Below are 14,000 nucleotides of genomic sequence, written 5' to 3' on the forward strand. Positions count from 1 at the left end.
ATAGCCCGCAAGATCTTGATGAGTCATCTGGAGACAGTGGACATGAATGAATACATTCAGGTTGAAACTGCCGACACCAGACTTGGCGAGCCCCATAAGATATACGAAATAACATTGCGTATAGAGGGTGATAAGACTAGGAAAATAAGAGGTCTATTTTGGGATAAACTCTCAAAAGGCTATGATATTCTGTTAGCTGAAAAAGATTGGCCCCCAGAGTTTGTCAGGGAGTGCCCTCGTGGCGAAGAAATGATTATGCCTGCCTTCTCGAATCACATTCCAATTCACAAAAAATATACATATGCAAGGAAATGGGCAGTAGCCCAGGCACCGGCATTATATAAAAATCATGTAGGATGGGATGAGGACTCCCCTCCTCACAAAATCCAGTTAAAAAGTGAACCAACTGCCCAAAGGCAGTATCTCATTAAGCAAGAAGCTAAAAAACAAGTCAGGGAGATCTTAGATCAACTTGAATACCAGGGGGTGATTGAAACATGCACCTCTCAAATGAACAATCCTTTGTTTCCTGTCTCCAAGCCAGACAATTCATATCGTCTAGTTTTGGACTACAGACACCTTAATGCATGTTGCAAAACATTTGCAGTACAAAATTCGCATAGTGCTGCACTAAGGAACAACATACTTAGGAAAAAATATAAAACGACATTAGACATATCTAATGGATTCTTTTGTCAAAACATTGCACCAGAAAGCAGGTACTTGACCGCTTTCTCCGTAATGGGGTCTCAGAAAAATTTCTTTAGGCTCCCACAGGGGTTCAAGAACAGCCCAGGACTATTCTCAGCTAGAGTAAGAGAGTTACTACAAATATATGATGATGAGGCATTATCTTACGTAGATGATATCTATCTCACAGACGACAACTTGGATACTCACTTGAAAAGAGTGAACACCATTATACTTGGGTTCGCAGCAGAGGGTTACAAATTCAACTTAAAAAAGTCTCGAATTGCCCATCTGACAGTATTATTTTTAGGATACGAATTATCAAGTGAAGGAAAAAGCCTAGCGGACAACTTCTTAGAAAAGTGCGCTGTACTCCAAGCTCCAAAAACGCTGAAGAATTTACAATCCATACTAGGTTTTCTGAATTTCGGAAGAACTTACATTCTAAATTACGCAGAGAGGGTTAAACCTCTCTACGAACTAATTAAACCTGATTTTAAACAAATCACCTGGACTCAAAAACACACAGAAATTTTGAGATCACTGAAAACAGACATGTTAGCGAAAACAAAATTAGATACACGTGACAACAAACGCAATCTTGTAATCTGAGTCATCCCAGGAAGATGCGGATTCACATACCTAACCTCTAATGAGGGAGAAAAGGTACCAATTTCAATTAAATCTCACTTGTACACACAAGTAGAAAAGACATTCAGTCCCACAGAAAATACTGTGAAAGCAGTGCAAATTGCATTAGCCAATGAACGAGAACTAGCACACGGCAAAAGGATTAATATCCTGACAGCGGAACCCGCCTTCGAGGCACTATTCAGCCCAGTAAACCTGCCTACAGTGTCACTGTATCCGAAATGGATACAGTGTATAGATTCTCTAGGAGCGGAAGATGTGAAATACTATTTTGCCCCGCAATTCGAAGAACTGAATGATTTAGAATATGAAGAAGAATATCCTCTGCCAATCGAACTTCTGCCTCTCCCACAATACGCCTGTATAATCTATACAGATAGATTTGTACAGCATTTCAACGTAGAGAGCAAATCCTACGATGCAGCCTGTGCGATTGTTAAAGGTCGCTGGCTGTGCGGTAAATTCAGACCGAAAATAACAAAAACTGAATCAGTGAAGTACTGTTCGGCTCAGAGAGCTGAAATCAGATCTTTAAAGATGGCGCTCGAAAATGCAGAACGTGAATTCCCCACACTAATCGTGTGTGATTCTCATTTTTGCGTTAACTCTTACAACAATAAGTTGCAGAGCTGGATTGAAAACGATTATAAAGATGACACAGGTGCCACAATAAAGCATAAATTGCTCTGGAAGCAGGTAGCTCTTTTACAGAAAGAACTACAAAAGACTCACGTGATACACGCCCAGAGTCTTCAACGTGATGGCGTTCACGTTGCAGGGAATTCATTGGCTAACACAGCCACAGTGGAAGCAACTAAAACGGCTTCCGTAGCCACAAAAAAGCGTGCAGAAAAATACATAGATGGGGAAACCATGCTGGCAGTAAAAACAACCGTAAAAGGCGACTGTGCAGCACTACCCGTAAACTATCCACTCAATTATGCATACGTAATCGATGCAAACTCCGTTCCTTTTGCTCGAATCCCTGGAGTGGGGGATAGGGTAATTCCAAACAGGGACCGGAGGGGCTTCCTCACACAGGAAGCACATATGGGGTTGGGTCTAAGACACCAAACAATCAGGGACTCCCTGAGAGAATTGCAATCAGAGTACTGGTGGCCGGAAATGAGTGAAGATATTCATGAGTTTGCAAAAAACTGTGAAGACTGCAACAGAGATCGCAGTGAAGAACCAGCCAGTGTAGTGTCAGAAGCCCTAATAGAAAGCATTAGGCGATCTATTCGCGCTATCAAAAAAGAGAAACGCGTCCCATTGTACATCATTAAGGCTAAACACACTTAAAAATTGTGGCCCCAGCGCTCGGCTGACGCCAGAACGGTTATAAAAGATCTGCGAGTCTTTATCGGCACATACGCAATTGCCATGTTCCATTCTGACCAGGGTCCTGCTTTCAGCTCTCGAGCTTATAAGGAGGCCATGGCCAGCATGGGAGTTGGGTTGCGGTATTCTTGTCCGTCACACCCCGAAGGGAATAGTGTGGTAGTAAAAAAAAAACCGGGACATAAAGCGATCCATAACAGCGAAGGTATTAGGTTTGGGTGCTGGGTGGGTCAAACATCTAATAAGTGTCCAAATCAGTCTTAATAATTTGCCAAGAAATTCTCTAAAAGGTTTCAGCCCATACGAACTATTGTTCGGAACTAGAATGAGAGTTCAGGACTTAGATAGTCAAGTATCAGTGGTACAAGATAAGAAAACAGACTTTGACATCAAAGATCGTTTGGCTGTTTTACAGGACTTGAATGAAATAAGAAAATCCTTAAGCAACATAAAGTTAAAGCAACAGCCAGCTACCACTGACGAGGCACCACAAGCAACAGCCCCAGCAAGGCCTGTCTGGATTCCAAAGATTGGGGATCTAGTCAGAGAAAAAATAGCAGTGAAGAAGGAATTTGGGCCTTCTTACAGAAAAGCAGTACCTGTCTTGGCAGTCACCGGAACAAGATCAGTAGTACTACCGCCCCTTGCTGGTAAAAAGGAGAACAGAGTTGTATCAATCGACCTGGTAAAACCACAAGCATGTGGCCTATAATCAACAGTAGGCCCAGTGGACTCCCGAGAAACAACAGAATACCCAAACTTGCAACAATCCAAGAGGTTCAAACTGAAAGACTAATCACATTCGATCAGCCTGCAGTGCACAGAGAGGGACTATGCAATAATGCCATGGAACTCGTGCCTCTTGAAACACAGATTGAAACAGTTCGTCAAGAAACACCAGTCTACAATAATGTGGCATCAGAAAGTGATACCGAAAGACAGATTGAAAGAACAATCCCAACAATTGACAGAACTGCCTCTGGTTATTTCATCGACTTCGACTACTTTTCCGAGGATCAAAGTAACCCCGAAGTGATGCCAGAAACAAAAAAGACTTTTAAAGAAAAAACAACGGAACTCTTTCAACAAATCAAAGAAGTATATCTGGATGCACCGTTGATTGAGCATTGGATTATTTCAGGGGTATTTATACTCCTTCTATGCCTAATTTTAATTTTAGGAAAGTTTATTACAATACAATGGACACAGCAAGTCAGAACATCAACTTAGTCCTCAAACCACACAGATCATCCCACGTGAAGAAAAGAGAACTGTCAACAGTAAATGTCACAGCCATTCCAATAACCCGGTGGGGTAGTATGGGAGAAAACTGACTATGAGATCTATGGTCCGGTCGAGATCCTGAAGTATCCTCATCAACTGAAGGTTTCCTTAAGTGACTTTGTAAAACCTAGTACATTCTCTGATGATTGGGACTTTAACAGTATTAATGACATGATGTCTGATTTAGTAATGTCAGCTAGATTCACAGAACATGATTATTTACAAGGTTCGTCTAGTTATGAACAAATGTTCTGTTTTACACATTATGGCGATCATTATTTGCATAAATCTGCACAGCCTAGAAATGTTTTTAAGTATAATCAATGGGAACATTGTGCTACACCACCTAAAAGCAGTTCTAAAACATTCTTTGAGAAATTCAAGTACTTCTCAGGGTTTAACACCAGTGATGCAGAAACGTTTTATTACAAACTGTTAAATAAAACAGGATTGAAAACAATGCTGACAAACACTAAATTGATATATTCAGAAGCATTTTATGAAAAAATTATGACATTTGGTTTTGATTATTGGAAAAATAACATTGAAACAAAAACCATTTGGGGTACAAAAGATTGGCAGGTACAAGGCCTAGAAGCATTATTCAGAACCTGCATGATACCAGAACAAATGATGTTTTTAAATGACACAATTCACCAAACATCCTGTCTTGGCCTAGCTAAAATCAAAGACCTAAACAAACCGTCTATTCCAAAACCAATACCTGAAAATACAACAACAGATATTGAGATAGACGTATCTAAAATGTTACATCTAAACAGAACACATCCTAATTGGAAAAGTGGTTAATCTGGCCTACTGACACAAACAACTGTCAATATAGATTCCTGAATAAAACACAGGGGTTAAAAATGACCAGACAAGACCCTAGATACTCCCAGAGACAACATCCAGGGATAGTAACAACATACAGTGTAGGGAAACTCTGCCTCGAATGGCTAGGATCATCCACACTGGCTGAAATTAAGCAACACTTGTCTTTACTTAAAGAGGGTACTGATTTGCGCGATTTTATTTTGGGACCACGCAAACAGCGTCAAAAGCGTTTCATAGCGGCCAGCATATATGCTGCATACAACAAGGCTTGGAAAGTCACACAAATTGAAACAGCAGAAAAAATACGAGAAATTGATCGTATTAATTTGGAAAAATCACTTTCTGTAGTGGACAATGGGTTAATGACTCTGTCCTCCAGAATATATTTGTTGGACAATATTGTATCCTCTGCCTTTGATATAATAGACAGAGACTTGCTAATGTTACAGCATGGCCAGTCACAATTACGTTCTATTGTACAATTAGGCTGGACGCTGCAAAATCTTCGTTCAGGCTATGTGCCTTGGCGTTTAATCAACACAACGTCATTGTTTTCCGTTTTTAACCTTACTGATAAACAAATCAGCTTGGCATAGAAAGGAGCAGACTATACAATCCTGAGCATCGAAAAACTTGAGAGATTACCATTGACAATGTCAGAAAGTCCTGTCATTGAATTGATAATACACGGAATTATCACAATTCCGATAACAACTTTCCGATTTAAAAAGTGCCTTGAATACATACCTACTGGCCAGTATGAACGATTGGGTAAAGGATATGTTAAGTCAGCATGGAAATTACCATACACACATTCATGCTATAGTGACAACGACAAAAATGTATTTCTTAGTGGTGAAAGCTGTAAACGTTCACTAAGCGGTATACTTTTGTGCCAGGGTATTAATTTACACGGAGCCTGTGAAGGTAATTCTAACAACCTTTCACGCCACCAGCTTGTGACACCTGCAACGCAGATAGAGCCTTTCTTTATGCAACTCGCGAATAGGAGTTACATTCTAAGAACGGATCACAGATGTTGTGGCCTTTTGCTAGGAAAAGCGTATCTCGTAAGCGTAACTTCCATGGTCAAATGCTGTATGAAAGCATTGTTCCCGAGCGGCCCTGGAGACATAGAGACTCTCATCTGGCCTCGTCTGCATTTCTCTTCTATACGAATTGATACTTTAAGCAAAATGAAGTCTGTGCTTTTGCAGACAACAGTGCCCATCACGTCATCAAAAGAGACGTATGATCTCCTAGTTGCAAGGACAGCTCCGGAGGTTCATGACCTTTTATCAACAAACTGCCCCGTGCATTTCGTAGAAATGTTGAGCCAACTCCTTAACATGTCTAGTGCCACAGGCATCCCAGGCATATTTAAGACGATTTTTACGGGACTGCTAACACCATTTCAAGCAATTCTGGGAATCGTTCCAAATTTTGTCCACTCTGTTTTTGGCGGCATACCCCTATTTTTGGGACTTGTAGCAGGGATTTTATTTTTGACCCTCCTGCTCCGATATGGCAAGCCACGGCTCAGACATGACTCCTATGGGAATGGAAACAATCCTAGCAGTGCGCTACCGGGACAGAATAACTAAAGTCCTTGGATTGGCCAGGCTGAGAGATCTGAACATGACCTGGTTCCTTTCATTCAGACCGATATGGCAAAATTGCATCTTACCTGTACTTCGATGTATGCTATGCAGAGATGAGTGCATGTTGGACACCTGTCTTTCACTTCCATCAGCAGTACCAATGGATATCGATACTTTGCTAAGTCCGATAACGGCTCACGCATTGTGTTGTCCCCAGCGGCTACCAATCCTGCTGACGGCATTCGTTGAGACTCCTGTGCTACGACTAGGTGGTAACAGTGGAGCGAGTGACAAAAGCAACATCACCCAAGTACGACCTTCTGTGAACATTGCTGATCCTGCCTTTGATGACAGCAATCATTCTCACACCTGCCAAGTTACAGCACTATCGAATTTGGTCGAACTGTCACCTGATTTTGTAGACCAATTCTTTGAGAGCCTGTCTGATATGATGTTCTCACCCGAACAGAAACAATAACTTTAGAGAAGCATTCCGACACACAGCGTTCCCATGAACTCTGAATTCGGCCTTCAGTTTTGAACAACAAAAACTGCTAAAAGCGTTGGAACTCTATTTTCCCCGTTCAAGCATTAATTCTTTTGAATTGAACACTTTTTAATATTCACCTTTTTTCTGGCACGAAAAATTATTTGCTTAAAGTAGAACTATTCATAGAGAACAGAAGCTTCTACTTCTATTTTTAGATACATCTAGAGACATAATAACTTTACACCAGCCTCTAGCACATTTTACTGCAATGCATTTATATGTGATGAAATTATCTCGCCCTTCTTTTCTGTATTCAGAGATATTTCATGTGTAATTCTTTTTGCAAAATTGTTCATTGATTTCATATGCTATGATTTTTGAATGATTTCTATGCTTCAAAAACATACAGTGCCTATATTTTCACGTATTACAAATACGCCTATTTCAAATGCATATATGTATTTTGGGGTGGGCAATGTTACACATGCATCTTATTGCTCTAGTTTTAGTAATTTGATGGACATGAATTCGTGGAGTGGGTGTGGGATCTAGGACCCTGATCGATACTGTGACCTTATGCCCCTATACGGCTATAATCCCCTTATACTCCTATATTGGCATGACCGATCAAATGCTATAATCAGAAACTCGTCTCTGGCCTCACACGAACAGAGCCACATTTCAGAATCGCTTCCTCTGCCACTTCCTGTGCAGCTAATTAGTGCAATGACATAGCAGAAGTTACTATCTAAGATTCCTAGATTAACACTCTGAGTTCTTCAATAAGATAAAAACTCAGCAACCTGGGAAAGCCCCACTTGCTATGTTTTGATTAGTAATAGAACTCTAATGAGCACTGATAGACGATCCCCTCCTAGTGACATCTTTATTGACGTCTTATGTCCAAAATCTTACGTCAAACAAGGCACCTTTCAGGTATAAATATTACCAACGTTGCCTTAAGCAAACGCTGCTGTTTTCGCTGAAGTTGCTGCTGTTATGCTGATAATAGCCTCGCTGCTATCACTACTGCTATCGCTGCTAACGAGCGAACGATGGTGTGGTGAACTTAGGAGCTGAACAGCCGTCCCCTGCAAGAGCCCAGCAGATGCAAGCTGCCCGCGGACGCTGCCCCTCCTCTTCCTCGATGCGCTGAGAGAGACGCTGTCTTTTCTCCTGCAGAGAAATCCAGCTCCGGCGTTTCTAGTCTACCCTTGCGGGTGACTGGGATATCAAGCCCCTGAAGGAGATACCAGACCTCCATCATTCTATTCCAGAGGTATGGTGTTGACTAAACCCTTAGAGAGAATTCTTGAAGCAAACCTTGGCAAAACCAACTTAACTTAAAGCTACTTACTTACTCCCCTCCCAAGTATTAGGCTTAGGTCAGGTACACTGGGGTAGGCGTAGTTAGAAGCACCAGTTGAGTATTTTAGCCTAATGTACATATGAATGTATATATGTTTTATTCATTTTAAACCATTGTATGGCTAAGAAACCATATCAATGCTTTTACAGTATTATTTCGCAATACTTATCTTACTGTACGTACTTTTTATAATAACAAGTCTTGCAATTGTGGCAATTCATTTCTCTTGTACGAGAAGAAAGACTGTTCAATAAATGTTACCCTTTATTGAAAACGCCCGTCTCTCTATTCTCTACATATTGTGAAAGTAATCTGCACAACCACTGACTGAGTAAAATAACTGTCTATTGTTCACACAACTCTCGAGACTGACTCTTATCTAAGGAGCAAAGTTGTCATGTTGCACGGTTGTTGGAAAACTGAATCCCTTCTTGTCTGTACCAGGGAAGCTGCTCACTTCCTATTCAGTCAAGAAAGTTTCCAGAGACCTCTGAGCTAGTTGGTAACAAACCCAATTAAGTTTAGCATAGTCAGTAGAGGCCTGGAAGATCCGCACTTCTACGTCGATACTACTGTTTATGTTATTCCAATGCGCAGGGCCTATTGGGAAAATAGGAACTACACTACAACCTAGATCGTCTTAAAGGCCACACCACTCACAGTTACATAAACACTTTAACTAATGTAGTTGCAGGGGAAAAAGCACCAGGGTCAACTAGGCCGTGAGGAAGACACACATAGAATAAAAATCAGAGAGGGTGTGTAGCGCAACAAGCACAATAAAATACAAATCCATCATACACAGGATAGCGTGGAAAAGACAGAGTCGGGAGAAAACGCAATCTCACTTCAAGTCAAACCGAGCAACGGTTCAGTAAAGGCAAATCAATGTTGTCCAGTGTAAGTGCTCTAGTATAATAAGCTACAAAACACAAGGGAATTCCCAGGGCAAGGTAGTGCCCGACAACAGAGATCTGTTGAAAATGAGACGAAGTAAACTAAAAGCCAGCAAGTCTGTACATTTAAACCATGGAAGATCATGCAAATTAATCCTCACTGTCCACCAACTGAGAAATTAGCAGTTATGTTATGTTATGTTAATTTATTTTTATAATGCGCACAGCTACCTAACAAAGGTTTCACAGCGCAAGCCAACAGAAGCATAACAGTGATCTAGCATTAGCAATATTGATTAAAAAGCCAAGTTTTTAATTGTTTACGAAAGTTGGGAAACAGCTTCTCCCTCCTCATCACAGCAGACAAGGAATTCCACAAGGTGGGTCCCAGTAGGGAAAAGGAACGACCACCCACTCTCGACAGCTTAATCCTAGGAATCACAAAAAGCGCATCCGCAGAAGAGCGAAGAAGTCGAGAGGGATGGTAAGGGCATACCAGATCTTGTAAGTATTTAGGCACAGAACCAATCTTAATTCTAAACTTGTAACACAGGGCCTTAAATTTTATACGATGTTCTATTTTCAGCCAATGCAGTTCTCTCAGAGCGTTACCCGTGTTGGACATTCTGGGAAGTCCACAGAGCAAACGAGCTGCAGAATTTTGCACCACCTGAAGCTTGCGAAGTACATCTTTGTTAGACCCCAAAAAAGGGACGTTGCCGTAATCCAGGCGAGATGTTACAAGTGCCTGGACCACCGTCTTTTTGGTGTCCAAAGAGAGAATCCAGATTATTTTTCTTAGCCATTTTAAGATGGTAAAACAGGTGGCTGCAACTTGTACTTCCTGTTGTTTCATTGACAATTTATTGTCAATAATAACGCCTAGATTGCGTACCTGAGAGGAGGGCTTGGGTAAGGGCCCCATTTCGTCAGGCCAATGTTGAGGGCCCCAATGTTCAGAATTTTTTCCGAAGATAAGCACTTCCGTCTTATCCCCGTTAACTTGAGCAAATTGAGCTGCATCCAGGCAGCGATGTTGCGCAAGCCCAATTGCAGAGTAGACTGGTCCTGTTTCCCATCAGCCGACAAGGAAAAGATGATTTGAGTATCATTGGAGTATGAAAACAGTGTAAGCCCTGCCGCTTCAGCGATCACTGCTAAGGGCTGCACATAAATGTTAAAAAAGAGAGGGCTCAAAATAGAGCCCTGAGGTACTCCATACTGGGATGTAAAGGACTTTGAAGTGGCCCTAGGAGAGAACACCTGGAAGGTACGTTCCGCTAGAAAAGAGGACAACCAGGCAAGCGCCGAACCAGCAATGCCCAGTGCCTGTAAAGATTTTATTAATACGGTATGTGAAACCATATCAAAAGCGGCACTTAAATCTAATAATATAAGAGCCACTGTATTACCATCATTCAGGCGCTGGCGTAGCACCTCAGTGACGCCCAACAGTTTTGGTCTCGGTAGAAAACCCTGGTCTGAAACAAGATTGTGATGTATGCAGAAATTCGGAAGATTCCACGAACGTGGCTAATTGGCCATTCACATGCTTCTCTAAAACTTTAGAGAAAGTTGGGAGGAGGGAAATAGGCCTAAAATTAGCCAGCATGGCCGGATCTGCATTTGGCTTTTTTAACAATGGCAGGACCATAGTGTGTTTCCAAGCCATTGGCATTACTGCCTCCCTAAGAGAAGCATTTAAGAGCTCCATGACCACTCTTAAAGCGGGTTCTTCCATCTGTAGAAGTACTGTGGAAGGAATCAAGTCACATGGCGAGCCTGATTTAATGCTCGCTAAAATTTTTTAAAGGCATCAGTGTCCAATGAAGACCACTGCTCCAAATTTAACAGAGAGTCTTCTACCATAGTATCAGTCCGCTCACTAACAAGCTGAGCCGGGTTTGACACACAAACTCCACCTAATGTCTGATGAATTTGTTTAACTTTATTTATAAAGAAGTCAGCAAGAGAGTCACATAGTGGTTCATCAAGAACAGGTGGACTAGGTTGAGTCTCTGAACCTGCTAACTTCTTCACCATAGAAAATAAAGTACGGGGACAGTTTTTTGCCCCCAGAATAGTAGAGGACAAATAGTCAGCTTGTGCCTTCTTACATAGAGCATGATATTTTTTCAATGTGGCTTTATAGATGTTTTTGGACTCGAAGGTATATTTCCTTCTCCAGCTTCTTTCCAAAGCTTTGCATTTGGTCTTTTCCGCTTTTAACTGCTCTGTAAACCAAGGAGCAGGAGGCCGGTGATTATTATGTTTTTTCGCCATGGCTGGTAGGCAAGCATTAGAGGCATAGGTAATCCAACTATAAATACCAGTCGCAGGCACATAAATAGCAGTCGCAGGCACAATCAACTGACAGCAAGGCCAGCCCACTGACACTACTGTCTGTCCGAGGCTGAGCCCAACGACGGTCCGTCCGTCCCCCGCGCGCCGCCCAGAGAGAGCGTGTGGTTCACGGTCACTGCATTTAAAAGCACTGCGCCTGGGCTGGCCAAATTTGATGGCCAGGGCCGTCATTGGTATCGCTTTTGCACGCTATAAGATTGACCGCCCTGGGACCCACAAGCACGGTACCATCGGTCAGCCGCTCCACACCACTATGCTAGAGTGCAAGCACCACATGCAGCATTGCAAACAGGTGTGCTTGCACTTACCACATACACGTGGGATGCACTACTGCTCAGCCGCTGCACGTGTGAGGAGGTGGGGGCGGGCATGTACATACATCATCATGGACATGATTGGACAGTCCCTCACAGTGGACAGGCTGGCCTGGTCCTCCTCCAATCATTCCTCAGCCATCAGCCGTTTTGTGCGCTCATTCGCCAATCCTGGACCCTGCTGCCAAACTTGATAGGCACGGACTAGCCCCCCTAAAGGTATGGGTTTTCCCTGCACAAATGGGACAAATGTCGCCCATTTGTGAGGGTAATACCTCAATTTGGCAACACTGGGGAAGCTAGGTACTTAGCAGAAGTCCCCTCACAGCTCTGGGAGTGGCCCCTGGGGCTAAGAAAAAGCAGGTGGTGAGCCGCGCGGAGGCTCGCTCAGCAATTTATGCCTAGGACGGGGAGGGGCCTGCAAGCAGAGAGGCCAGACTAGTTTAACAAGCATTTGCAATGCAATAGGTCTTGCATTTGCTGGAGTTGGAGCTATTGGCATTGTAAATTGCAATGTTGTTTATTTATGGGGGTTTTTTTGCAGTGGAGTGAATAACTAAAGAAAAAAAGTTCACACCCTACCATATTATGAGCTTTAATAGCCATTGTTCAGTTAAACAATGGCTATGTTAACAAAGTAACTTGGTAAAGTAAACATGGCCATGGTATACACTACTTAGAGCCCACTTATGGACAAGAGCGGTCAATTTCAGACATGCACTGTATGTAGGCAGTTATGGCAGATGATGGATATGCTTCACACAGCTGCAAAAGAGGAGCAGAACAGAAGCATGCTCTGTTTAAAGAGAGCTGGGACTACAAGGTTTTAAGAAAGTGGATTTAAGCATATAAGCATTTGAATGTTGTAAATATAAATATGTTCACATTTATCTATACGAAGACACTGTTTTTGCACAGGCATGAGTGTACATTGCTGGCAATGGTGTCAGGTATTCTCCACTTATCAGCTCACCCTCCAAGATAAAAAAACAACAAACATTTGCAATGCAATAGGTCTCGCATTTTCGAGAGTTTAAGCTAGTAGTATTGTAAATGACAATGCCTTTTATGTATGTTTTAAAATCCAAAACACAAAACATAAATAAAAGGCATTGTCATTTACAATGCCAATACCTCAAATTCGAGTGAATACGAGACCTATAGCATTGCACCAATACAGTACTACCAGAACACATCACTAAATGGACTTCACTCAACCTGCATCAGTAACGTTCATCCACAAGAACTCATTTAATGACAGATGGCAAAGAAGACAAGCATTTGCAATGCAATAGGTCTCGCATTAGGAAAGTTTGAGCTATTGGTATTGACAATTTTTTTATTTATGTGTTTGTTTTGAAAATAGCGAAATTAATAGCTTTGGCATTTACAATGCCCATAGTCTTAACTTTCACAAATGTGACACCTATTGCATTTGTAATGCAATATGTGTTGTATTTACGCAACTTAGATGTATTGATATTACAAATAACAATGGCTTTTATTTTTTTTAATCATTAATACTTAACTAAAAGTTATTGTAATTTATAATGGCAATAGCTTTTGTAAATAACTTTTGTGAAGATTATGTTCATTGTATTTTATTGTGAAGAAAATCCAAGAACAGAAGTGAAATATTAACCTCTTTTTGTGACATTTGTAATAAAGCTTGAAACATTGAGAGAACATATTTGAATCAGTTGTTGTTGAATGGTTGCACAGATTGATGCTGTGGTGGCGCTGAGTGATATGGTGGGTACGAGTAATGCTGTGGCGTTCAGTGATGCTGTGGTAGCGCATAGTGATGTTGTGGTGCCCCTGAGTGATGCTGTGGTGGTGCTGAGTGATGCTGTGGTGATGCAATAGATAGATAGCGTGGATGTGATAGATAGATAGAGGGAGGGTAATAGATAGATAGACAGAGTGAGGGCGATAGATAGACAGATAAAGTGTCTTTATGTTGCATTGAGTATAGAGTAAGTATGTGGCATGTAATTATGTAGCACTGAGTGGGAATATGGGGAGTGTATGTTGTATTCAGTAGAGTGTAATTTTGTGGTGTGTAATTATGTGGCACTGAGTGGTATTTGGAGTGTATGTTGCATTGAGTGCAGTGTAATTATGTAGCATATAATTAGCATATAATTATAGTATTTCAGTTGC

This window comes from Lissotriton vulgaris, chromosome 1_1 (genome assembly GCF_964263255.1).
Source record: "Lissotriton vulgaris chromosome 1_1, aLisVul1.2, whole genome shotgun sequence".
Classification (NCBI taxonomy): domain Eukaryota; kingdom Metazoa; phylum Chordata; class Amphibia; order Caudata; family Salamandridae; genus Lissotriton; species Lissotriton vulgaris.